This window comes from Pinus tabuliformis, chromosome 2_1, assembly GCF_031772625.1.
Source record: "Pinus tabuliformis cultivar Carrire ecotype Pingquan chromosome 2_1, CPIR1, whole genome shotgun sequence".
Taxonomy (NCBI): domain Eukaryota; kingdom Viridiplantae; phylum Streptophyta; class Pinopsida; order Pinales; family Pinaceae; genus Pinus; species Pinus tabuliformis.
Window position 1 is genome coordinate 358475491 of NC_142299.1, and position 24966 is coordinate 358500456.

Sequence of the window (24966 nt, forward strand, 5' to 3'; positions counted from 1 at the left end):
AATATTTGTTTTTAATATATTAATAAATTAATATCATACTTTAAATATTAAATATTATTGTTCAAATATAACTTGAAACTTAAAACTTAAAAAAATAGATACTATACTAAATAATACATATACTACATAATACATATATATGTGATATTTCCATTTACCCATTACAATAGCTCACACTACATCGATTGAAAATATATTTATCCATATATCTGTTACAATAGATAAGTTAAAAATATACATGAGAGAGGGATACAGCATGAAAATCTTCCCTGGAAATATATGGAACGGGTCCATTTCAAATATAACTCCATGAAAGATCCAGGGTTTATCCAATATAGAATCACGTCCAATGCACATCCCGAGCATATCGAGGAAGGGAAGGAAGCATAACAAAAGTGAAGAATGCTGGCTGCTTCAAATTTCAGTGTTTGAAAACTGATTTCACTATTTCACTGTTATCCAACAGCGTTAGCAATTCATAAAATCTACTGTCGGCATTGGTATGACAAATCTCCAGCGTAACTTTATTATGGATCAGAATGAAGGCGTAGGCTGATCAATTAACTAAATCACCCAATTCCTGACATCTTTTCAGACAGGATTTTGGCCAAAATCTGGTAGTTGAGAAGGCAATAATGGCCAAACTAAAATTCCATCTACTGAGAACCATGAACTAAGCATTTTTCATGGTCTACGAATCAACCCATATCTTCAGAAGTGTAGTTTGGACAACATACTGATCAGATTGAGAGAATTGATAAATAGCTCCCATTATAAACACCACCATATAGTAAGATCTCTCTCAGGTTGATGTGGCACATTATTAAAATATAATTGTCAATTTAATAAAAATCAACACCGACCTTAAACTGTATAAACATGCATGGAACAGCCATTCATCCCCAACAAAATCTGTTACCTAAAAAAAACTTCTGATTGTTCAATTCAAGTAGAGGAAGGAGCCTCCAAAGAGCCGTTATATTCCAAACCCTTGGAAACAAAAGTAAACCTGGATCGATCATTTATGTGAAACCAACTCAATTACCTTTCTTAAAGGCAATTTTGGAGTGCTGTGATGACTATGGAATCTAAATTAATTACCAAAGAGGGGCAAAACCTGACGTGAAAGAAATAACTCAATGCTAGATTTTCCTTTAAGGACATTATAATAAAAAAATGTTAAAAAAATGAAACTTGTGCACTACAATTTCCTGTGTGTTTTTGGCACAACATAGACTTGTACATTAAAGTATTCTAAAAACCTGAATGTTTAATAGTGAATTGTTCTACACAATTGTATATGGCCAACATACCTTGCGGCAGTGTAGTCTCTCGTATACACATCGACAACAAAGATATTTTCATTCATTTTAACAAAAAAATATACCTAAGCAACCTGGACAATAACCCTTCATAAGGATCAGTGGTTTGTACAAGTGATCATCACTAGTCTCAATTTACAGAAAGTTAACATCTTTCATTGGCCAAAAGAGAATCACACCCCTAGCTTGTTTCCAATCTCTTCTGAAACAGATGTGATGTCTATTTCACTACTTGTTCAGGATTGGAGTTGTTCCCTCCATACACTCTTCTGTTACCCTGACAAGAGATGTTTCGCGCTTTGTATGTGTGAGTGGGTAATCCTCAAATGGAAAACCCTACAGCCTTCTTACAGACCCTGCTCAGTTTGACTGATTACTTCATTTTTCCAGCCTAGTTCAGACCACCAGGGCACTAAGCAGCAGACTGATCATTTATTGCATGAAACAGCAAGAACCTGATTAGCGAGACTATGAACAGACTCCAGAAACTCACTCAGGCCTGGCTGCTCATATATGAGAACTCACTCCCGTAATCCAGCATAGACCTTACCACAAGTCCCATCCAGGCCAGTCCCCTATAACACGAATTTTCCCTTGGGCTCAAATTTACCAGAATCTTTGCTCATATCCCCTGGGATCCTTCCCAACTCAACCACCCAGGCCTTCTCAACCCTGGTTTTTCTCCAAACAACATCATCAGTGTTGGTACCCTCTCAGTTGTCAATGCAGCAGCCAAAATTTCTTCCTCTTCTTCTTCCTTAGATGTGATGTAGTACACATACTAAAACATGCATCTTTGTTAGCTTATTTTAGGCTTTCAGAGCGGCCTAGTGTACTCCTATAGGTATTTAGTGTTGTCCTTCCTAATGCCATTGACCCACATCGTTAGACATTCTTTACAACTTCGATATTGCAATCCATGAAGAAAAGTGGGGCACCATCATGATTGCCAACTACCTGGGTAGATCCATCTCCCTTGGCTGGATTCACAAGCTTATTCATGAATGAAAGGTTATTTACTTTTGACAACATCCAACACACGATGATGGGGATCCGCCTGAAATATCACCAAGCCTTTGGTTGTAAGTTAAAATTTACGTACAATACAGATAATAAATCTAGTGATCGGGCAAACAAGAATACCTTGCCCTTAATGCAACTTAACAATCTATTTATACTTATCAAAACCATAAACTGCCGAACAAAAAAAAAATAAACACCGCAAAAAGATTCTGGCATTTTAAAAAATGAATACAAGGCAAGAGATGTAAACCATAAACTTCATTGAAATGGACTCATTTGATAAACAATATGCAGGATCACCTTTTATTTCCTTAATTGGATAATAATGCTAGCTAATTGACCGACATACTTTGTTAACTAATTACAACTTATAACCAGTATCTCTTTATTAAAGTAAATAATTATGTGGCTTTATTACATCAAACTTTAGTATTGGACTGCCAAAGATTACACCCCTTTAACATGAAAGTAATATTTTTTTAACTATCTAACCCTTGATATCAAAGAGGATTACAAAGATAAAATAAGAACATCTTTTCCAGCTGTTCACCTTTCCAGATTCTGGGTCCTGTATTGATGCTTAATCAAACTGCTGTATCCTCCATTTTTTATGGCAAATCATCTACACGTCCACATGAACAATCATGCCACATGCATGACACAGTCAGAGGATCACCTCATCTTCAAATACTGCATTTACCACAAGATCCAGAAGAGGTTCTTCTATCTATACTGAGATTCGAATGGGTCCCTCTCTACCTTCCTTCAGTTCTCATATTAAAGATGTTTAGCCCTTTTATGAGGGAGATTGTCGATTTTAAATTGTAGGCCCAGCATGTTCCTTGCGCGCCCGATTCTTTCAAGATCACTCTGTTCAGCCCACTCAGGGCAGCAAATGACATGTAGAGATCCAGACGTCTTCAACTATCAAATTGATGAGGCACTGGAGCACCTCTTGGCACCACCCACCCATCATACTCTTGAGCTTTCATCCCAGAGCCTAAGATGGGCGTCATATTGTAGACAAACTTTTCAAATCTGATAGCCCTTCCCAGTTTCAAGTTTTTAGCATATATGTTTAACGCCCACAGCCCCAGATAATGTTAGCTGATATAAAACATTTATGACAAATTAGTTGAAACATTTAAGGACTACTTCTGCACTTCTTTTCCGGATGATATGAAAAATAGACAAGCACACACTCGGGAATTTTTAGACAATGTTTTTGGTCTAATGACCCTGGAAGGAGAAAACCAGTGAAAGGAAGATTTTATTGCTTTTAATCTACTGAAATTTACACAGCAAATAACATTTTACGGTACTTATCTTCCCTTAAATGTTGTTCCAGCTTCTTTGGAATATGTGTCAAGGCATCAGCTCTAATTCTAGGAGTTTGAGCCACAGTTCCAGATCTCAAACAATAGAACCACTGTCAAATCAAAGCTCAGAAAATGACGTGTTCAGAGAAATCTTCCTTTGTTATCAGCCTTAAGTCTGGTGCAAATTTGTATCTGCCTCAACCTGTGTGTTTGGGTCTCTGACAGACCTAAAAAAGCGGCCCAGCTAACTGTGACTGTGCCATAAAATAGAGCTTCGAACAGCTCTTCTCCTCCACAAGTTTTACGCTGAGAATCACTCTCAGCCTCCCTCCTAACCAGCACAGACTTTCACTTGAATCTCGACCTGCAAACCCTATGAAACTCAGCCTGCTAACCCTCCCAAAATTCTCAATCTCCGTGCCAGTATACTTCAGCTGGAAACTCAGATTCAGTAGCCTTCTTGCTGTTCAATCTCCCTTCCTCAGTTCTGCAATCTCAGCCTCCTCTCAAGCTCTTCTCCTCTTCTCAAAATGCACATGAGAATAATGAGAGACACTTCCTTCATTTTTTTTGTCTCCTCAAAAGAAGAGGACCCTAACCCTCAATAGGAAATATAATTCAAAAGCTTCAACAGTCATGAGTTAACAAATTTAATTCAAAGTGCACTTGAGAAGTGCAAAAGAGCAAAAAATAGGAAATCAAAATCAAATTGTTGTCCTGTAAATGTTTGGTTTGATGAGGAATGCAAAATGGCAAGGAGAACCTTGAAAAAGCCAAGCAAGGAGAAGATGAATGTAAAGTTACATAAGCAAATACTAAAAAGGCAAAAAGATGAGTTCATGCAAACAAGGCGAGAAGAGTAAATATATTTAAGCAAGAATAATCCAAAGTTTTTTTTGGCAGGAACTGCAACAAGGAAGAAGCAAATTGAAAATAATATTACATCCAATCAATGGTTTGAATATGCAAGGCAACTCTCTGAGAAAGAATCTGAGGCGAAGCCCACCTTCCCCCCCCCAAACAAGATCAACACAACTTCAAAGCTCTTCACGTTACAGGAGGTGGAGAGTGGAATTAAGAAGCTGAAAACAAGAAAATCAAAGAACTTGGTTGAACTTCAAGCAGAGTATCTAAAATGGTGAATGAACACTCTTGCACCGCACATCATGGAAATATTAAACAACATCATTCAACAAGGACTCCCAAGAGACTAGACAACTAGCCTAGCAAAACCCCTTTTTAAAAGTGGAGACTTTAATAATACATCCAACTATAGAACCATTATGATCAATCCTTTGTTTGCAAAGCTTTTCGGCAGCATGGTAGAAAATAGAATCAGTAAGTGTGCAGAAGTAAAAGAAAAGAGGACAAGGGGACAAGCAGTTTTTAGGCCAAAGCATTCTACAGTGGATCATGGTATCACATTGAGACACATTGTTGAAAAGGTTTGGGAGGACAAAGAAGAAGTATTTTGTTGTTTTGTTGACTTCAAAAAAGCATTTGACACGGTCCCTAGAGATAAGTTGTGGTGTAGAATGGAAGAACTTGAAATTGTTGTGCATTATAGAGCCACCATCCATAGACTTTATGAAGAGGTGAAAGTCAAAATTAGAACCTCAGTAGGTATTTCAGAAAGCTTTAGAAGTGACATTGGAGTCAAGCAAGGTTGCCCTTTATCCCCGACTCTTTTTGGTTTATATATTGACAAAATTGGAAGCGTGGCTAAATCTGCAAGGTGGAGATGGTGTTCGGTTGGGGGAGTTTGTGATAAAGCTTCTTTATATGCTATTGATTTCTAAATCAGCCCATGGATTGCAACTACACTTATATGCCCTTGAGCATTTTTGTAGCGCAGTGGGAATGCAAGTCAATACTAGCAAGACCAAAATAATGATTTTCTCTAAATAAAGAAAGCAGAGCCAACATACTTTCTTCTTTGAAGACAACATTCTTGAAGAAGTAAATGAGTACATGTACCTCGGGATTGATTTCAACAACAAACTCAATTGGGAGGACTGCAGAAAGAAGAGAATTTTAGGAGGGTGGAAAGCATTATATGCTCTTCAAAACAGATGTAGAGAGGTAGAGTTATGGGATTGGAAAACAATTAAAATGCTTTTTGGACTCCTAGTTTGTCCAATGATGCTATATGGTGTGAATTGTGGGCTAGTAGCACCCCCGTCTCAAAATGGAAACAAATTGAGAAAATCCAAAAACGCTTGATCATGAGGAAGTTCAAAATAAAAAGTTCAATACCTTATGAGATAATGTCAAGTGAAACAGGAGCAACTCTCATCGAAGCAATTGCTATGGTGCAGCTCATAAGATATCTAAAAAGAATTGAGCAAATGAGAGTAGGTAGATGACCTAACGTTATCTTCAATGAAGGCATGAGTGAAAGAAAGAAAACATGGATGAAACAAAACTACACATGGATACAAAAATGGAATATCTACCCCAATGTTTGTCCCACAAACAGCAAGGAGCTAAAGAATTTTGTTATGGAGAAGTTTCGTAAAAGGGTATGGGGAAAAGAGTTGGGTAGAAAGAAGAAGTACTACATTGAAGAATTCAACCCTACATGTGATCTACAACAAAAAGAATTCATTGGAACTAGCATTCCATGGAGGGCAAAGGTTCTTATTGCTCAATTAAGGACCAACTCGCATCAACTTCGGTGTGAAATGGGACAATGGAAAAGGCCAAAAGAAGCTTAGGAAAAACGGGTGTGTACATTTTGTACGTCTAGGGCAGTGGAATCAAAAAAACATTTCATTTTGGAATGTGATGTATTTAAAGACATCAGAGAAAGTTATGAGAACATGTTAGCATTAATTTCTTGGCATTGTCTTTTCCGCAAGGGGATTGTTGGAGGTTGGGCCAACTCATCATCAATTTGAATCAGAAAAAGATTGAATTGCAAAAAGTGAAAAACAAGGAACTAATGGTCTCATAAACTACCGTGGACCTTAAAATATCATTTCATTTCTAATGGTTGAGATTAAATCTCAGCTCATTAGATCAAGGGTGGAGATCATTCCCTCTCTTGACCCCTTCTCTCATGTGGTCCCCCCTCAATTAATGAGTCTTCTAGTCACTTTTTAATACTTTTGTACATTTTTTCTCTCATAAAGTCACTTTAATATTAAAAGATGTATTTTGTACTTTTCTTATAAAGTCACCTTATAACACTAGTGACATTAATAAATTAAAGTATATAGTACGTAACCCATAAAAAGTAACTTTGCTCCATGACATTAATAAAACTCATAATGTCACATGACAAAAAGGTCATTAATATGTCTTCCTAGGCCAAAACGATAAATGCACTAGGAAACACTTCTTTGGTACCCGAGTTTTCAACACATATGACTAATGGATAACATAGTTCTAGGAGGTCCTAGACCCAGAGACAAACTCCCTCAATTCAGAGTACTAACCACCTTCACACTGGAGTTTCTTCCCCTTTGCTTTGAGTTGGTAGGAGTGGCAGGTTCTTTGTTATAATTCCAATCATAGGATCCCTCCTAAGATTGCACAGCAAGGGCCCTTCAATCTCACATACTCTACAGAGGACCACCTCAAATGGTGCATTGACTCCTTCAAAGTGATTAAGGACTTTGACCATGAGACTTTCCCCCTCTTTCAGTCTCAACATCGGAGCACCATTGCCACTAGACATGCGCTCATTTTGAGATGGTGCCTTCACTTGTGTTCTTTCATTACTTGACTCCATATTCTTTCCTTCTCAGACAAGCCACTTAGCTCTATATGGCTTGGGTGTTTTCACTTAGCTCTATATTGTTGGATCAACTATTTTCATTCTTCTTGTTTCACAGATTATGGGAATAGACTCCAACATACTTGCTCATAATTTTCCTCTAACTGTTTTCTGGAATAATTTTGGATAAGTTTATGGTTTTGTTCTAAAAGGGTATGTAGATTTTTAGTTTTAACTTTATTCATAAGCTAAGAACTTCTTTTGTTTTTTGACGCTTATGCTTCATGAAAAAAAATTGAGAAGTAAATACCTCAGAAGTGAAAAGATAAAAATAAAAAATACAAGTCCGAAAATGTTTGTGTATGAATTTTAGGGATTTATTCCAATAGCACGGTATTTGTATCTCTGTTAGGATCTGCAATTATATTATCCCTTTATGTTTAAGCCAAACTGCAAGATACTATACCCTTCTCTATTGCATTAGAATCTTTCTGGTATCCAAGATGTCTTAAATAATAATGTTCACATCCCCATACCATTGTTGTGTAAAATCTCCGAGGCATTTCTTGGCATATAAATTTCTTCTTTCTCACAAGAGGTGGAGTCATACCTAAAACATTCACTTTCGAAAAAGGGGTTGCTCTGTATGTGCCTTAGAACATGTTTAATTGCTGGGCATATGGACGTTTTTAATTCATTCAGAATTTCTAGGCATTAAAGCATTCTCCTGTTGTGATTGGTAGGTATCCTCACATTTTTCTACAAAAAAAAAATGAAATTTCTGCAAATGTATTTTTCTTCTACTCACTCTGAATTGTCCTTATTCTGCACACTTGTATATTTCTTCACGAGTGTAGGGTGTATGTATCACTCACACATGAGCACTCACGTGTCTGGACTCTGAATCAGTTCTTTCAAGGATTCTCTTCTTTACATTCAACCAAGTCTAAGCATGGGTGTAGGCAGATTAGGGGGGCTCGCAGAGCAGTTTCAGCTTTGCAATTTTCTTCCACTGTTTTGTAGAATTTCCTTGAAATACTACAACTGCTTCAATGAACAATTCTGAAAACTACTTTCTATTCATAAAGACACAAAATTTCCCTACTTGTTTGCAGCGGAATAGAACAGAAATAAAACACAGTCTCACAATGACAAAATACAATATTTTTCTAAGGAACCCAACTAGGAAAACCCTCTGCTTGTTTGATAATTTTATTGATACAAATTTTGAACAATAGATCTCTTACAATATAGTCATGTTTCAATAGAAAACATTATGGTCTTCCCTGCTTGTTCTAAGCTTAAAACCTTGCAAGAGTTATGATCCTGCTCCTCAATTTCCTTGCCTCGCTGAGCTCCTAAATCCTTGCATTGATCTTGGATTTAGCTCCTATTTTCTAGTGCATGAGGAGGTCCTATTATCAATGTTCCACGTGGACACATCCCCCAGGGTCGAGTGCACGCACCTAGGCAGGGGGGACTCCTCGGGAAACGTTTCCCCAGCGTGGATGATGCATCTCCCCAAAACGCATGCTTCTAGGCACACCCCCTCAAAAGGGGGAAGCCTAGAAGCACCCTTTTGAGTTTCAAGAACTTTTGGGTGGGGAAGCCTAATATTCAAGGCTATGGCCCTATTATTGCTATGCAATTCATGGTAATGTTTAAGAATTTAAAGTAAAAGTGGCATTCTCCTTTATCTTTCATTTTCATCCTTTTACTTAAATTTTAACAATACCATAAAATGACTCTCGATGTTTGAGAGTGGTTCCAACCTCATTGGATTTCAAATGGAGAAAATAGAATTTTAAATCTCACTCAAAATATAGCAGACTTCAATTCTTTTCAGGATTTCAGAATCAGGGGGATTGCAATGTTTGCATTGGATTTTGTAACGTACAAGGGCATGGAACTAGTATTTAATCAAGAGCACCAAGCCCTCTATGTACCTTGATGTTAGTGGCATTGGTTGTCAAACTCCTCTAGCATGACCCTACTAAAAATGTACCCGTCACTCAAACAAAATCTTGACTTAACCTACTACATTTTTTTCTACCTTATTTTAATGCTTAGAGGGTGATATTGATGATGAAGATCCCAATATAGGTAATGATTTTGATGATATGTAGGTATTTGTTGTAGAATGATTTTTTTTGGATGCTAGAGGCCACCTAGAGCCTATTTGTTGGTGTATTTTCAGTCCAGAGATTGATTGCACTCGATGCTAGTTTGGTTATCTGCACTCTTACATGTTATATAAATGAGAGTTTTTGCTTATATGTCTATAAATGGTTTGAATTCATATGGATGCACATAAATATATATGTTTTTCTTTAGACTTTTAATATTTTAGGTGTTTTTGGTCACCTAGTTTTTGGTCCAATTTTTTTACCATTTCTCAGTTCAAAGGGTTTTCCGGTTCGATCATCGGTTTGGTTTCGATAACATTGGTATCTACTATAGTTTATTTTGCTTAGTACTAATTAGATTCTAGAATGATTAATGATGAATTTAAATTTAAATGAATTTACATTTTAGAATGATGAGTGATAAATTTAATTTTTAAATCAATGTACATTCTAGAATGGTGAATGATGAATATGGATCAATGTATTTCATTATTGAATCTCATGGTGTACGGATGAATGATGAGTATGAAAGATGTATGTACCAATATGAACGACGAATATGGATCAATGTATTTCATTATTTAATTCAATTATGTATGGATCAATATGTTTATGTTTTCATTATTGAAAATGAATGAAATATTATATATTATATATATATATATATATATACCCCAACATCTTGTTGGATAAAGTTGTCATTGATGTCAATAAGAGAGCAATTCAGGTACTTTGTTGAAACATACACGAATGAATTCTTGAGTATGTCTGACTAAGCATGACTGAAGATGATGACAATTCCTACTGGTGTTATGGGTATATGTTGAAGCAGAAACATTAGTAAAAGCATGATAAAAAGACCAAAAATCTCTATGCATATATATATTGGCATGTATATATAATATATATAGGCATACTATATTATATATTGGCATTTATATTTCTTTGACATATATGTTTTATCGTTATCTTGGCAGCCACTTCTCACTGGTTCTCTTGTCTATCTCTTCGTGGTCGCTAACTATCCATGTTAGCAATGCTATCTACAATGGTCCCCTCCCTCGATGGTCCACTACACCTCAACACTCACGTCAACAACACAACAATCTCCCATCCCCACAACTGCGACAGTCAGCAGACTCGGAAATCCAATTAGTCGATGGTCCCATGTCTTGATTTGCAAATCAAGAATCAAAAAGAGGTGTGGAATTTCAACATGCATTGGAGTTAACTGTCCCATTTGACCCCGCAATCAGTCAAAACCACACCACGTGGCAAGTTCTTGTGAGTGTGAGTTTCACGTTAAAATTTATCTAGCGAGCATCTTGGAGATCCGCAACACCATTGTCCATTTGATCACGTCAGCCATCGTTCGATCTCACTCACCTTGTTATCTTCTCTAGTCTACCACGATTGTATCTGCAAGTTGAATTACAAGTCAGGGCTAATTTGCTACGTCGGCTCCTCCAAGGGTTGTGTTGATTCAACATTTATATAAGAGTTAAAAAAAAGGGCATTGAAGAAGAGTTTTAAAAAAAGGGGTAAATAAGCGAGGATCTCTTATAGAATAATTCACACCTCGTGGCCTCTCGAAGGCATGTGAAAATATATTTGAAGACCTTGTACAAGTCATATAAAGACATCTACTTACAAAATTGTGGTTAGCAAAGTCATAACTAACATCTGCAATGAAGTTCGTCTAGCACTGTGTCATGTTATAGAGGTGGAAATTACAAATTTGTGCAAGAGATATTCATTTTACCAGCAAACTTGTGATAGAAAAATGTTTGTCTTGCCCTGAAAATTTGAAGAGGACTTATTTAGGACTTACATTCTTGTGACTGAAATATATTTTTTGGGATTCTGTGGACTTGCGTACCTGTGGTGATTCGTTGGAAACCAATTAAGGGGATATCTTGGACTTGAAGAGACATCTGGAGGAAGCACAGTGTCAGTGATACTCTCTTACAAATCTTACAGACTAATGGAATATCTCTTGCAAATCAGTGCGCAGAACAATGTAAAGACCAAACCTTGCAGACCTATATGCAGATGTAGGATCGAGTCTTGAAGAATGGAAATATAGTATTGCAGACTTTGTTTGGAAGAAATACTAATACAGGAAGTGTTAGGTTCCTATACCAATAGGAGTCATAATTTTGAATGACTAAGGTTGAGCCTTGTAGTATTGTACATACCTTTGCTTTCTGCAAATGTTTTCCATATTAAAAAATTAAAAAATGTAAAGAGGGTATCTCCTAAAAGAATAATTAAAAGACAAAAAAAATGAAAAGGTCAAAAAAAATGAAAATATATAAACCCCAAAAGACAAAAAGAGACCATGAAAGTGTGCAAGTCAAAATGCCACTACTATTTACTTTTTATGCATAATAAATGATTGTGTGCAGCTTGTTACTTATGCCGCAATCCATGATAGTCAAAATGTTTAAACTTGGCTATTTCATACTTTGAATTTTATGTTTATAAGTAGTGAATAAATATGACCAAACAGTGTAATCTTCGCAGATCATTAAATAGGTAGAGTGAATAAAAAGAGCTCATCAGTTTAAGCTGAGCCCTTGGATGATACAAGGTTAGAATTAGATAGTTTATTTTGTAAAGAAGAGAAGAAGATTGATAAAGGTTTGCTAGCCTAAATGCACCCAAATAAAATGAATAAAAAATGGTAGGATAAATAAGTGGTTAAGTAGTAGGAAGGTTGCAGAAATATCATGTCATTTGATACAAAAAGCACTTATGTCAATGTTCCAAATGCATCATTTAAATATGCATAAGTGGTAAACAAAACAAAAGCAATGGTTCACAATTTGGTTTACTTAACATCCCCTCATTCATTTTAACCCCCATGACACTCACTAACTTCCCTTTCATAATAAAAATATTAATACCTATAGTTTTTAAGTCAAAAAGGCTCAGAGCATTTCTCTGACTTCTGGTGGAACCGGACCCTCGGCTTGATGACTTAAGAAGGAAATGTGTTAAATTTCATCACAATTCATTCGTCCCCCTCACAAAACCCCTTTTCACCATCACTGTTGAGTCCATTAATGAAATGTTGCAACTCCAACCAAGACCAAGCCTAACCCCACTCTCAATTGGAGACCTGTTGGACCTGTATCCCAAACTTAGCTATACAAAATTGGCCCAACTATTCCAAACCTTCATCAGAGAAGAGAGACACATCCCTAAAGACTCCCCCCCATATGTAGCTGTTCTTTTTCCCCATGGGGCCAAAATATTGTAGCCATGATATCCTGCATTTTGGGGAACACCACTAGTGAATACATTGATGAGGTAATCCTTGCCTTCATGTCCATCTACACTCCATGGTAGCCTCCTGATGTCATTTATGACTATGCCCAATTTATAGCTGATAGGATGCATGAGCAATTCCTTAGAATGAACAATGAAAGGGTTTTCAAGTACTCCTCAGTTTTATACCATATGTTCATATATTACCAACCTGATAAGTTCCCATTCACCCTTCAGAAACTGGACACCAAAGGTCAGCCCAGGTCAGTCATTTTTTGGACCCCGTTGATCCACCAATCTCAGTCTCCATACTCTTATTCTAATTTTGTTGATTTATTTGTACATCCAGTCATGACAATGTTGACTGGAAGCCCTCCTAGAATCAATCCAGAAATAAAGAGAGTCCTTCAATTGTCTAAACAGACCAAAGTGGGTGACTGGTACCTTTACCAGAACCATACATAAATCAGAATCTATGGTTGCATGTTGGCACCATACAAGCTACCAAGATACCTCCCAATGAGGTTGTTTGCATTAGAATACTATAGACAAATCATCAATGCAGATAAGTAAACTTCGTCAATGCCAAGAAGAAGGCAAAGAAGCAGACCTAATTCTACAGAGAATGAAGTTCCAAAGAAGTTTTGTTTGGAGATATGATCCTTTGGAATTCATCACAAAGAAGAGACAAAAGGTCAAGCTAGGACCTTTCATCCACCATCCCATACCTGAAATAGAAGCATATGCAAATTAGACAGAATGGGTGGAGGGTACCCTAGTAGACCAAGACAGCACCAGAGTAGATGTAGAGAATGCTCTAATTGATTTAGAAAAGCAGCTTGATGACAGCTCTTTTCTGCAAGTACCAGAAGAACTAGAAAGAACCATGAGTACCCCTCCAGTTATGCAGACTCCTCAGAATGAGGAGAAGATCCCAAAAAGAAACAAAGAAGGGGCTTCCACTTCAGGAATGGCCACCTCTGATTTGCAGCAGGAATCAAACAAGAGGCAAAGGCTAAATCCAGCCTCTGAGCAGGAATATACTGAAGACTCAGCTGAGGTCACAAATACAAGAGCAGAAAGAAGTAGGCCTACCACTCCATCTGGAGGCATGCAAGAGCCTTCCACATCACAAACTCAGATGTTGGAAAGGCAACTCAGTGTTGAAGTGTCTTCCTTCAGAATGCCTGCTGACAAAGACCAAGATATCAAGGAAAGATATAAAGAAATCAAAGCTAGAAATGAGAGGCTTAAGGCCCAAACATATGCTCAGTACCTGAAGCTGACTCCCACCAATCAAACAAGGCTAATGTCAGCCTTTGACATTAAAGAGGGAAAGTTGTAGATGACCTTTGTTAAGCCTACAGCCCAGTAGCCAAAGACAGCATCAGATTTCAAAAAGGTAGATTTTGAAGTGTTGGCAAGGGATATCCATTCCGTAGACCGGATTGAACTACACAAACAGGCTAGGGAGATGATATACTCCACCCTGACAGGTAAAGCCATAGCAGCCCATCAACTACAGAACTCTCTGAATAACATCTCAGCATAATTCCAGTTAGAGAAGGCCTCCTCACAGGCCAAGGATACAAGGATCAAGTCCTTAGAAGACTTAATGATTGAATTAGGACACGATCCCAAGAATATAAAAGCTATAGAGCAGCTTATTAAGAAGAAAAGTGATGATAATGCTGCACTTAAGAGGCAATTGAAAATACCCCAGCTACAACATCCTCAAACTCTAGAATTCATAGAGAATCAAACCAGGCATGAGGAGTTGATGGACTTGATCCTGAAGCTGAATGATCAACTAAAAGAGACTGAAAAGGAATTGGATGCTTTGATCCAATTAAAACAAGCAGATGTGGCCACTTCTTCAAAAAATGTTATCCCTACAGTCTCCACAGCAGTGCCATCCACACTAGCAGCATCTTTGGCACCTACAACTCCACTTGCAACAGCCTTGCTAGCAACAACAGAGTCTACATCAGCAGCAAGTGCATCAGGAGAGAAAGCAGCAGAACTAGTCAAAGCCATGGAAGAGATGTCTATCTAGGCTACTGAAATGAACAAGTTAAGAGAAAAGGTTGCAAGTTTGGAAACAGACTGCAAACTTGCCCAATTGAAGCAGAAAGAAGAAGCACAAAAGGCTCAGAGAATGGGTGAGAGAATCAAAGTCTTAGAGAAAGACTTAACACTGGAGAAACCACTTGGGCAAACCAAGGAAATGTTGTGGGCCAATATCATTGACTCTGTCAAGGATATTTGGCCCTCAATTCAAGTTATTTTTGAACAAACAGAGTTAGTGAAGATAGCTACAGAAGCTATCCAGAAAGTGAAGGAGGAGTTGGGAGATAAGCCAGAGGATGCCAATAGACTCATCCACTTCCTCAATAGCAAGAATAGATATGAGCTCCATGAGCTAAATATAGAAGATAGGACTGCAACCATTTTAGAAATAAGGAAGTTCCTCTCCAAAAGGAACCTTACGCTTAACTTAGAAAAAAAATGTCACAATATGCAGGTAGCCATTGATAGGTTCATGGCTAAATTCTAGATTTTAAGGGAGAAAGGTCTGCCCAGTCCTATGGTTATCAATGACAAACTCATGACATAGTTAGACTATGATACTAGGCTCAGACAGTTGGCAAAGGAGCAAGCTAGCTCTTCATCCATAAAAGCATTGCCAACAGGCAAAGTGTTGTACAACACATTTGAGAACTTGTTTTTCTTGGAGCATGAAATCAAACATTTATTCCTCACCAAGCCCAATTTTGCCAAATATATTGAAGTTGATGAAATCTACAGGAGAATGATGAATGTAAAGTTACCTGATGCAAAATGGTGGGAGAAAATGACAGATTTACAGTGATAAATTTACAGCAGAAAGTTACTGCATAGTAAAAATGAAGGCAGCCAAGTAAAACAAGTGAAAACAGGGCAGCAAGGTCAAAGAGCAAGGTTAAAGAGTATCAGTTGAATGAAAGTAAAGAAGACTCCAACATGAAACTCCACAACTGCAAGCTAGAATAAAAGGCTATCACTTGAACAATAAAGGCCAGCACAACCATAATAAAAGGGACGTCATGAAACAATTAGCTGTCTCTATCTTGCAAGAAGATATTTGTATTTCCTAGATTAAATCTCAAGTTGTTTTGAGATATTTTGTAATAATTTTTTTGTATAAATACTTCACAATTCGAAGTATGTGTGGTGGATTCTTACACATTTCTATAGATTTTTTTATTGAACACTGTAAGCTAGTGTATCACTGTTTGGACCAGCAAGCTGGATTATTGAATAAAGCAAAGACATTTCACTGGATTCATGTGTAGTGCGAAATACAGACAAGTATCTTCTTTTGTGTTGTTACTTTTCTTTAAAAAAAATTCCATAATCTTAAATGTATCTGAAATCTAAATGCTATAATATGGAATGATATCTCAGAACTTGCTTCACTGCACTCTGTTTTAACTATTATGCATTTTTTATGTTTTTTGCTAAATTATCTAAGTTAAGGAATTCTTGATTGCTCCTTAGTTCAGGTAGTTTCCCTCTGGTCTATAGTAAAGGATTCTTAACTGCCCTTTGCTCATGATCATCCTTTGTCCCTCCTTTTAATCCCAGTTTGAGAATTCTTAAGTGCTCTCTCACCCTGGTTAAGATCATTTCACCCATTCGACCTAAAACCTGTGCTTCACTCTGCTAGCTTGCCCATTGAACACTCCCTTTAATGATTTAATCCCAGTTCTGCTGCCCTTCTCCATAGCCCAATAGCCAGAGACATCATTCTATCCATCTATTTAAGGATTCCACCATCCAACTTCCAATACAAATCCAAAACCCCTTGAATTTTAAGAACTAGCCTAAAATCTCAACAAACAAAGCTAGATTATATAGAGAGAGCCCTCTCAGAGTCATAGGTTGGCTAGAACCTATACTTAAAAGATTAGTTTGTGGTTACCTCGATCTTTTCCTTCTTCTGATAACTTCTAGGGAAAATTTCTAAGTGATAACAGGAAGTATTGTTGAGGGTTCGTAGAAGTTGTGTTGACAGAAACATTAAAACAAAACTTAAGAAATTTTTGGGCAGATCAGATTTGAAGCACCCTATTGACTACAGTTGGAAACATAATAGAAGCAGATCTTGAAGTATTCCTGAAAACCATGATACATGATTGAATCTCTCATGGATTGCCTTTGAAGAAAACAGATTTGGTATCATGAAGAGTCTTGGAGACACCTTCAGCAATTGATGAAGTTGTCATTGATGAGCTCAGTGTGTTGGAGATCTATTGAGGGCATTGTTGAAGATGAAGATATTGCCAAGGCTTGTTGCATAAGACACTGGGAGACTTGAAGAATTGTTGAACCCACATTGAACATCTGAAGCAAAGGGTTGGAGCCCTAGAGGATTGTTGAAAAATGTGTAACTAGGTTGAGTCTTCATTAGTATGAAATGTATTCTTATAAATGTAAAATGAAAAATAAATTATTATTATTATTATTGAAGCATGGGTTTCATGCTCAAGTTCTTTTATTTTATAGGTCAAGCACCCATTAAGTGCTTCTAGGGTTTGTCATACGTATAAGAGTCATTGTCATATATGGACAACCCTATCGGCACATTGTATATTGTAAAGAAAAAATTATTTTGTCTTGAAAGTGTCAAAATACCTCCAAGATCAAGTCGGCCTAATGAGTTGTCAAGTCGGCCTACATGAAGAGCCATGTCCACTCTTGAAGAAGCCTATATATAAGAGGAACTTGTCCTCCACTTGGATCATTCATTCACTCATCTCTTATGCGGAAAAGGCAGAAGAAGGAAGTGTGAAGAAGAAAAGGAAGAAGTTGAAGTGTTTGGGTCTCTCTCCATTCTTCTGGAAGTGCGAAGTTAGGGTTTCTGCATTGGGATAGTATGAGGCTCGATTTTGAAGCAAGAGAGAAAGGAAGGCAAGCGAAGGTCTCTTTGGGCATCTTACTAGCCTTAGGACTCAAGTCAAGGCAAGCGAGGTCAAAGGGAAGGCAGTTAGAGGGAGATCGAAGTCTCCTAGGGAAGCAGCAGCAATTGTTGGGGAGCAGAATTTAGGATCTACTAGGAGGTCGAGGATATTTCAGCAAGAGGCTAAGGAAGACTTGATCTTGGAGGATATTTGTTTGAGTCTAGGTCATGGTATTCGTCAATTGAAAGATTTGAAAGATAAGAAGAACTTTTTCGGGTTTTCCCCTCAAGAGGAGGGTTTTGGCCCTATCTTGCAGCCTATATATTGTGTCATTGTTCTTAGTGTTTTGGAAAATGTTTGATGTATTACCCACTAGAATAAAAAAGATCAAAGCTAATAAGTAAAAAGGTCACACAAACAGTTATCAAGTTAAGAGAATTAACATATACATTGCCCTACTGAATTCTCAACATGGTATCAGAGCTTTGGTTCTCTAAGGGCATCATGAAGATCTCCTCTACTATGAAGGTCATCAAGAAGATTGCAAGCCATCTCAAGAAAGGTATCAAAGAAGTATGGAGTCTCATATTCTCTTCAAAGAAGGTATCACTCAAAGAAAGGGATGAAGGACTCTTCTCGGCTCTCTCTGCGACATTCCAAGACGAATACATCTGGGTGATTAATAGTAGTGCATCAAGGCACATGATTGGTCACTCCCACCAATTGAAAACCTTGACAAAAGGAAAATCTGCATACTTAGTGGAACTTGGAGACAACAAAAGCTATCTAGTGAAAGGCATTGGATCATCATCCATAAGGCTCGAAGATGGAAGCAACATCCACCTCAACAACATTTTGTTTGTTCCAGGTTTGCACAAAAATCTACTTTCTATTTCAAGCTTAGAAGACAAAGGAGATAGAGTAGCCTTCATTGATGGTAAAGTAGTTGTATGGGCAAAAGGCTCAAGCATAGATCAAGCAAAAGTGATTGGTATCCGAGAAGGAAGGCTCTACACATTAATATCTCCTGTAAACCAAGCCCTAGTCCACACTAAGATTAGTCCATGTGAACTTTGGCACCGAAGGTTTGGTCATCTAAATTTCAAAATACTTTCGACTCTAAATTACATGGTAGATGGAATACCAAATCTGAAGGAGGATCATGAACGTGTCTACAAAGGATGTGCGTTGGGCAAGGATACCAAGAGACCATTTGGAAGCAGTGATTCACGGTCGAAATAAATCTTGGATCTCATTCACTCTGATCTGTGTGGCCCTGTGACTCCAAAATCACTTGGAGGCCATCTTTATTATGTCACATTCATAGATGATCATTCGAGAAAGACCTGGGTCTACTTAATGAAAACCAAAGATGAAGTATTTACAAAATTTCAAGAATTCGAAGCTGTAGTGGAAAACCTTACAAAAGGAAGAATCAAGATACTAAGATCTGATAATGGAGGAGAATTTACATCCAAAGAGATAATAGCATTCTGTAAGGAGTCTGGGATTAAGAAGGAGCTAATAGTTCCATACAATCCCGAGCAAAATGAAGTTGCAGAAAGAAAGAACAGGTCCATTGAAGAAAGTGTAAAAGCAGTGTTACACGATCAAGATCTACCTAAGTTTCTGTGGGGTGAGGCAACAAAGGCAGCAGTTTACATACAAAATCGATGCCCTCACAGATCTCTAGACAACAATACTCCAAAAGAAGTGTTCACTGGGAGGAAGCCCTCTGTAGATCATCTTCGAATCTTTGGGTGTCCTGTGTAATATTCATATACCAAAAGACAAAAGAAAGAAGTTGGATCCTACCAGTGTGAAGGGTATATTTGTTGGGGATAGTAACTCATCGAAAGCCTATGCAATCTATATGAAACACTGACATCACATTGAAGTTAGTCGTGATGTCATACTTGATGAGAGCATAGCATTCAAGAAATCAAAAGAACTTTCTATAGATTTTGATGACGAATAACTTTTGATAGTTGAGGAAGGAGAAGGATCTCACCATGAGGAAGAAGGGCCTAGTGAACCTGTTCAACCCGTGGTCATTCAAGAAACGAGGAAAAAACCTAATTGGTTGAAGCCTACACTACTTGATGCAGAAGGTCATGGAGCAGCTCAAGAATCATTTAGAGAAAGTAAAAGACCCAAGAAATATTTTGCGTATGTTGCATACATGACAAAATTAATCGAAGCAGAACCATCCATCTTTCAAGAGGGGTTGTAGAACATCGGGAATGGAAGGATGCCATGAATGAAGAATATCAATCTATAATGAAGAATGGAGTCTGGGAGATTGTACCTAGACCTGAAGACAAATTTGTAGTTACTTCCAAATGGAAGTATAGATAAGTATAAAGCAATATTTGTGGCTAGAGGATTCTCTCAACTTGAAGGCATCGACTATGAAGAGACATTTGTTCCAACTGCAAGATATACAACAATTCGGTCATTAGTCTCGCTGGCAGCATCGATGGGATGGAACATCCACCAGATGGATGTCAAGACTACTTTTCTAAATGGCACTATAGATGAAGAAGTCTACATAGAACAACCCTTAGGATTTGAAATCAAAGATAGGAAGGCATATGTTTGCAGATTAAAGAAAGCATTATATGGCCTCAAGCATGCACCAAGGGCATGGTATGCTAGAATGGATGCATACCTACAGAGATTAGGCTTCACGAAAAGTTTTGTTGATTCGAACCTCTATATTAAGGTTGTAAACAATGAATTTGTAATTATTCTTCTGTATGTAGATGATCTTCTCTTGACAAGTGTAGAAGGTCGAATTGAAGAATGTAAGAAACAATTGGCAACAAAGTTTGACATGAAGGTTCTTGGGTTGATGCATTATTTAGGACTAGAAGTCTGGCAAGAACCTAATGAACTCTGTTTAGGTAAAGGAAAGTATGTGATCGAGGTACTCAAGAAGTTCGACATGATGGATTGTAAACCTATGACCACTCTGATGATCACAAACTTGCAAAGACTAAGGAGTAATGAATCAAGCCCATTGGATTCTTCCAGATATAGACAACTGATTCGCTCATTGATGTACTTGGTGAATACTTGACCGGACATATGTTTTGCAGTAAATGTACTCAGTGAATTCCAAGTGGAGCCGAAGCATGATCATTGGATAGCAGCAAAACATATTCTGAGATATCTGCAAGGAACCATCAACTACAGCCTGAAAATATCTTAGAAGGAATGATGTTCAATTAATTGGTTATACAGATTCCGACTAGGGAGGCAGTGAACAGGATGGAAGAAGCACTACGAGAGGATGTTTCAGTTTAGGATCCTCTATGGTCTCATTGATGAGCAAAAAGAAAGACATTGTTGCTTTGAGTAGTGTTGAAGTTGAATATGTTGCAACATGTGAAGTTAGCAGGGAAGTAGTTTGGTTAAGGAATCTGACTTGTTTGAAGGACCGATGAACCCTACAATGATACTTTGTGATAACACCAGTTGTATCTGTTTGTTTGAGGACCCAGTGTTTCATGGGAAGACAAAGCATATCAACAAGTATCACTATATTAGTACAAAATGGTGTGGTGTAGCTACGATATATCTCCACTAATGAGCAAGTAGTTGACATATGGACAAAATCACTTCCATACAAGAAGCTTGTATACTTGAGGGACAAGCTTGGTTTGGTGGATTTGTCCTCCCTAATTGAGAGGGAAAGATAGACATAACATTCTTGTCTTCACTTGGGAAGAAAAAATGGATGATTGAGTTACCATTTGCCATTCAATACTCTTTGAGAATGTGGTAAGGCATTCAAAATAATAGTTATGGACCTATATTCTTTGAGGATTAGCTACCCAAGATAAGAATAGTCCAATGGGAGGTCATACTCTGTGAACACCCGGGTGGGGTATGTACCTTTGAGAGACAATGATGATGGTGTCTATACATTATTGGTCTCGCCAGCATTGTGCTCTGATCTTGTGGAGAGATAGAGTTGTTAGTCAAGGCCTTGCTATGTGACAATGTTGGTTATTATGATGCTAAACAGATGGGTTACCAATCTGACTCTTCTTATGAGATCTCTTCAAATTGAGAATGACCATGTACCTCTAATGAATACCTCCCTAGTTAAGAGGGAGTGTTGAAAATTGTGTAACTAGATTCGGTCTTCATTAGTATGAAATGTATTCTTGTAAATGTAAAATGAAAAAGAAATTATTATTACTATTGAAGCATGTGTTTCATGCTCAAGTTCTTTTATTTTGTAAGTCAAGCACCCATTGAATGCTTCTAGGGTTTGTCCTAGGTATAAGAGTCATTGTCATATATGGAAGACCCTATGGGCACATTGTATATTGTAAAGAACATTTTATTTTGTCTTGAAAGTGTCAAAATACCTCCAAGATCAAGTCGGCCTAATGAGCTGTCAAGTCAGCCTACATGAAGAGCCACGTCCACCCTTGAAAAAGCCTATGTATAAGAGGAACTCGTCCTCCACTTGGATCATTCATTCACTCATCTCTATGTGAAGAAGGCAGAAGAAGGAAGTCGAAGAAGGAAGTGTGAAGAAAAGAAGGACGAAGAAGTCGAAGTGTTTGGGTCTCTCTCCATTCTTCTAGAAGTGCGAAGTTAGGGTTTTTGCGCTAGGATAGTCTGAGATTCAATTTTGAAGCAAGAGAGAAAGGAAGGCAAGCGAAGATCTCTTAGGACATCTTACTAGCCCTAGGAGGGAGATCGAAGTCTCCTAGGGAAGTTGCAGCAATTGCTGGGGAGCAGAATTTCAGATCCACTGGGAGGTCAAAGATATTACAGCAAGAAGCAGAGGAGGACTTGATCTTGGAGGGTATTTGTCTGAGTCTAGGTCATGGTCTTTGTCAATTGAAAGATCTGAAAGATAAGAAGACAAGAGGAGGGGTTTTGGCCATGGTTTGCAGCCTATATACTGTGTCATTGTTCTTGTTGTTTTCGTAGTTGTTTGATGTATTGCACGCTGGAATAAGAAAGATCAAAGCTAATAAGTAAAAAAGTAACACAAACAGTTATCAAGTTAAGAGAATTAACATATACATTGCCCTATTATATTCTCAACAAGGATTGGAGTCCTCGAGAGGACCAGGTTGGAGCATGAACCAATTGAAAGGGTTGGAGCCCCAAAGGATTTGAGTCATCAAGAATACCAAGTTGGTGCTTGGTGAAATACAGGTTGGAGCCTAGTGGATTGAAGATTGGTGTCTTCATCTAGGGTTGGAGCCCTAAACTATTATTGTACTTGACTTGTTGTAAAGAGGATTGGAGTCCTCGCCAATCTTATAAATAAAATTATTTATCTTGTTATTGTTCATTTTTGTGTTCTATTTAAGTGATCTTAACTAGTAAAATAACAATTGTAAAAGGAAATATTGATTTACCCTACCTCTTAGTATTTCCACCACATATCCTCGTCCTCGCTAAATATCCCTAAAATTTGAGGGTACTCCCACACATCTTACCTTTGCGTCCCCCCACACCTGTGTCCCCCCATCCTAGAGTCTTGGTGGAACATTGTCTATTATTTAAGAAATACCTCCTAAATCATAATACATTCCTCAAGGAAATTGCCCTCTATCAAATTCACACAAGCTTCTACTTAGCTCATCTTTCCTTCACAAGATCTTCATAAAAATATGTGCTCAACAAATAATAATACAAATTGTGCCTTGGTCCTCCTTATAAGCAATTTGAAGTAGCTAATTCTGTTAAGTTCTAGTTTTTGAACTCAAACTAGTGAGTGATGAGTTTATCGAGTCCACGAACCTCACAAACCGCCTCAAAACTATCTTCTCGAGTCCTAGTAGATACACCTTGTATGCATGACTTGTCTCACTGTATCCCACGAAAATACCATTTTCTGTTGTGGGCTCCAACTTCTTCCTGCTATCTTTTGGACATATGGCAACAAACTTGTGCCAAAAATCCGGAAGTGTGAAACATCAAGCTTCTTGCCTATGAAAGCCTCCTATGGTGTAACTCGTCTAAGAACCCTGTGTGGACTCTTGTTCTGCAAAAATACTACAATGTTGCATGCCTCTGCCCACAAGAACATAGGCAGTCCCTGATCATGCAACATAGCCTTGGTCGCTCCAAGAATATTGTGGTTCTTCCTCTCAGCCACCCCATTCTGCTGAGGGTTATGGGGTGCAATCAGCTCCCTCCTAATGCCCTCTTTCACACACAACTCCTTGAAGGCATTGGAGACATATTCTCCCTCATTGTCACTTCTCACTAACTTGATCTTCTTCCTTGTCTAGTTTTCTACCAAGGCCTTAAACTCCAAGAACTTGGTTAAAACCTCATCTTTCTTCTTCATAAAGAATATCCAAATTTTACAAGAATAATCATCAATGAAAGTAACATAATACTTGTGTCTCATAAGAGACGGAGAAGATAAGAGTCCACACACATCTAAATGCACTAGCTCCAAAATACATTTGGTTATGTTGTCTTTGCCCTGAAAAGAAGACTTGGCATACTGGCCAAGCGTGCATCCCTTGCACACTCCATTCTTGTCAAAGCTACATGTTGGTAATCCTGTAGATATCTGTTGAAGAATCTTCAACGGCCCATGATGCAAGTGACCCATGTGCATGTGCTAACATTCTCCAATATCTCTACTCTGCTCACAACTTGCCTTGTTGCTCACGACTGCTCAAGTCTGAACCTGCAACTTGTACAAATTCCTCATCCTCACACCTATCTGCTTCACAAATCTAGAAGCTCTGTGCTTGAGGTACGCCTTACCTCTACTAAAGTTGACATCATATCCCTTGTCCTCAAGGGTTGCTACTAAAACCAGGTTCTTCTTCAACCCTAGAACATAGAGAACATCTCTAAGATGGAGAGAGTTCCCAGACTCCCTCTCAATGTTGATGATACCAACTCCCTTGGTCTCATACTTGCCATTGTCTCTAAGCTCAATATGAGCATGCATGTCCTCCTCCTCCAACTAGTTGAAATACTCCTTGTTCCCGATCATGTGGAAAGAGGCTCCTAAATCAATATAAAGCATGCTACTGCCTATTGAGCTTTCCATGCAAGCTATCAATGAGAAGTCTTTCTCATACTGAGAAGCAAACCCACCTACCTTAGCTAATGCAGCAACATGATCCTTACCAGATCCCTTCTTTCACTTTGGACACTTAGTAGAATAGTGCCCAAACTTGTGGCTATGGAAGCACTTGATCTTGCTCAGTTGCTCAGGTTCTTCTTCTTCTTGTC

The 24966-nt window shown here is 37.9% G+C and overlaps 1 long non-coding RNA gene across 2 annotated transcripts in view; it reads right to left on the reverse strand.

The window, feature by feature from the left end:
• Positions 1–1518: 1518 nt before the first annotated feature.
• Positions 1519–24966, reverse strand: part of LOC149200350 (uncharacterized) — a 53775-nt gene continuing 30327 nt past the window's right edge. For both annotated transcript variants that reach the window (XR_016253826.1, XR_016253825.1), the window contains exon 4: positions 1519–2379. This is a non-coding gene — a long non-coding RNA (uncharacterized LOC149200350). The remainder of the gene's footprint in view (positions 2380–24966) is intronic.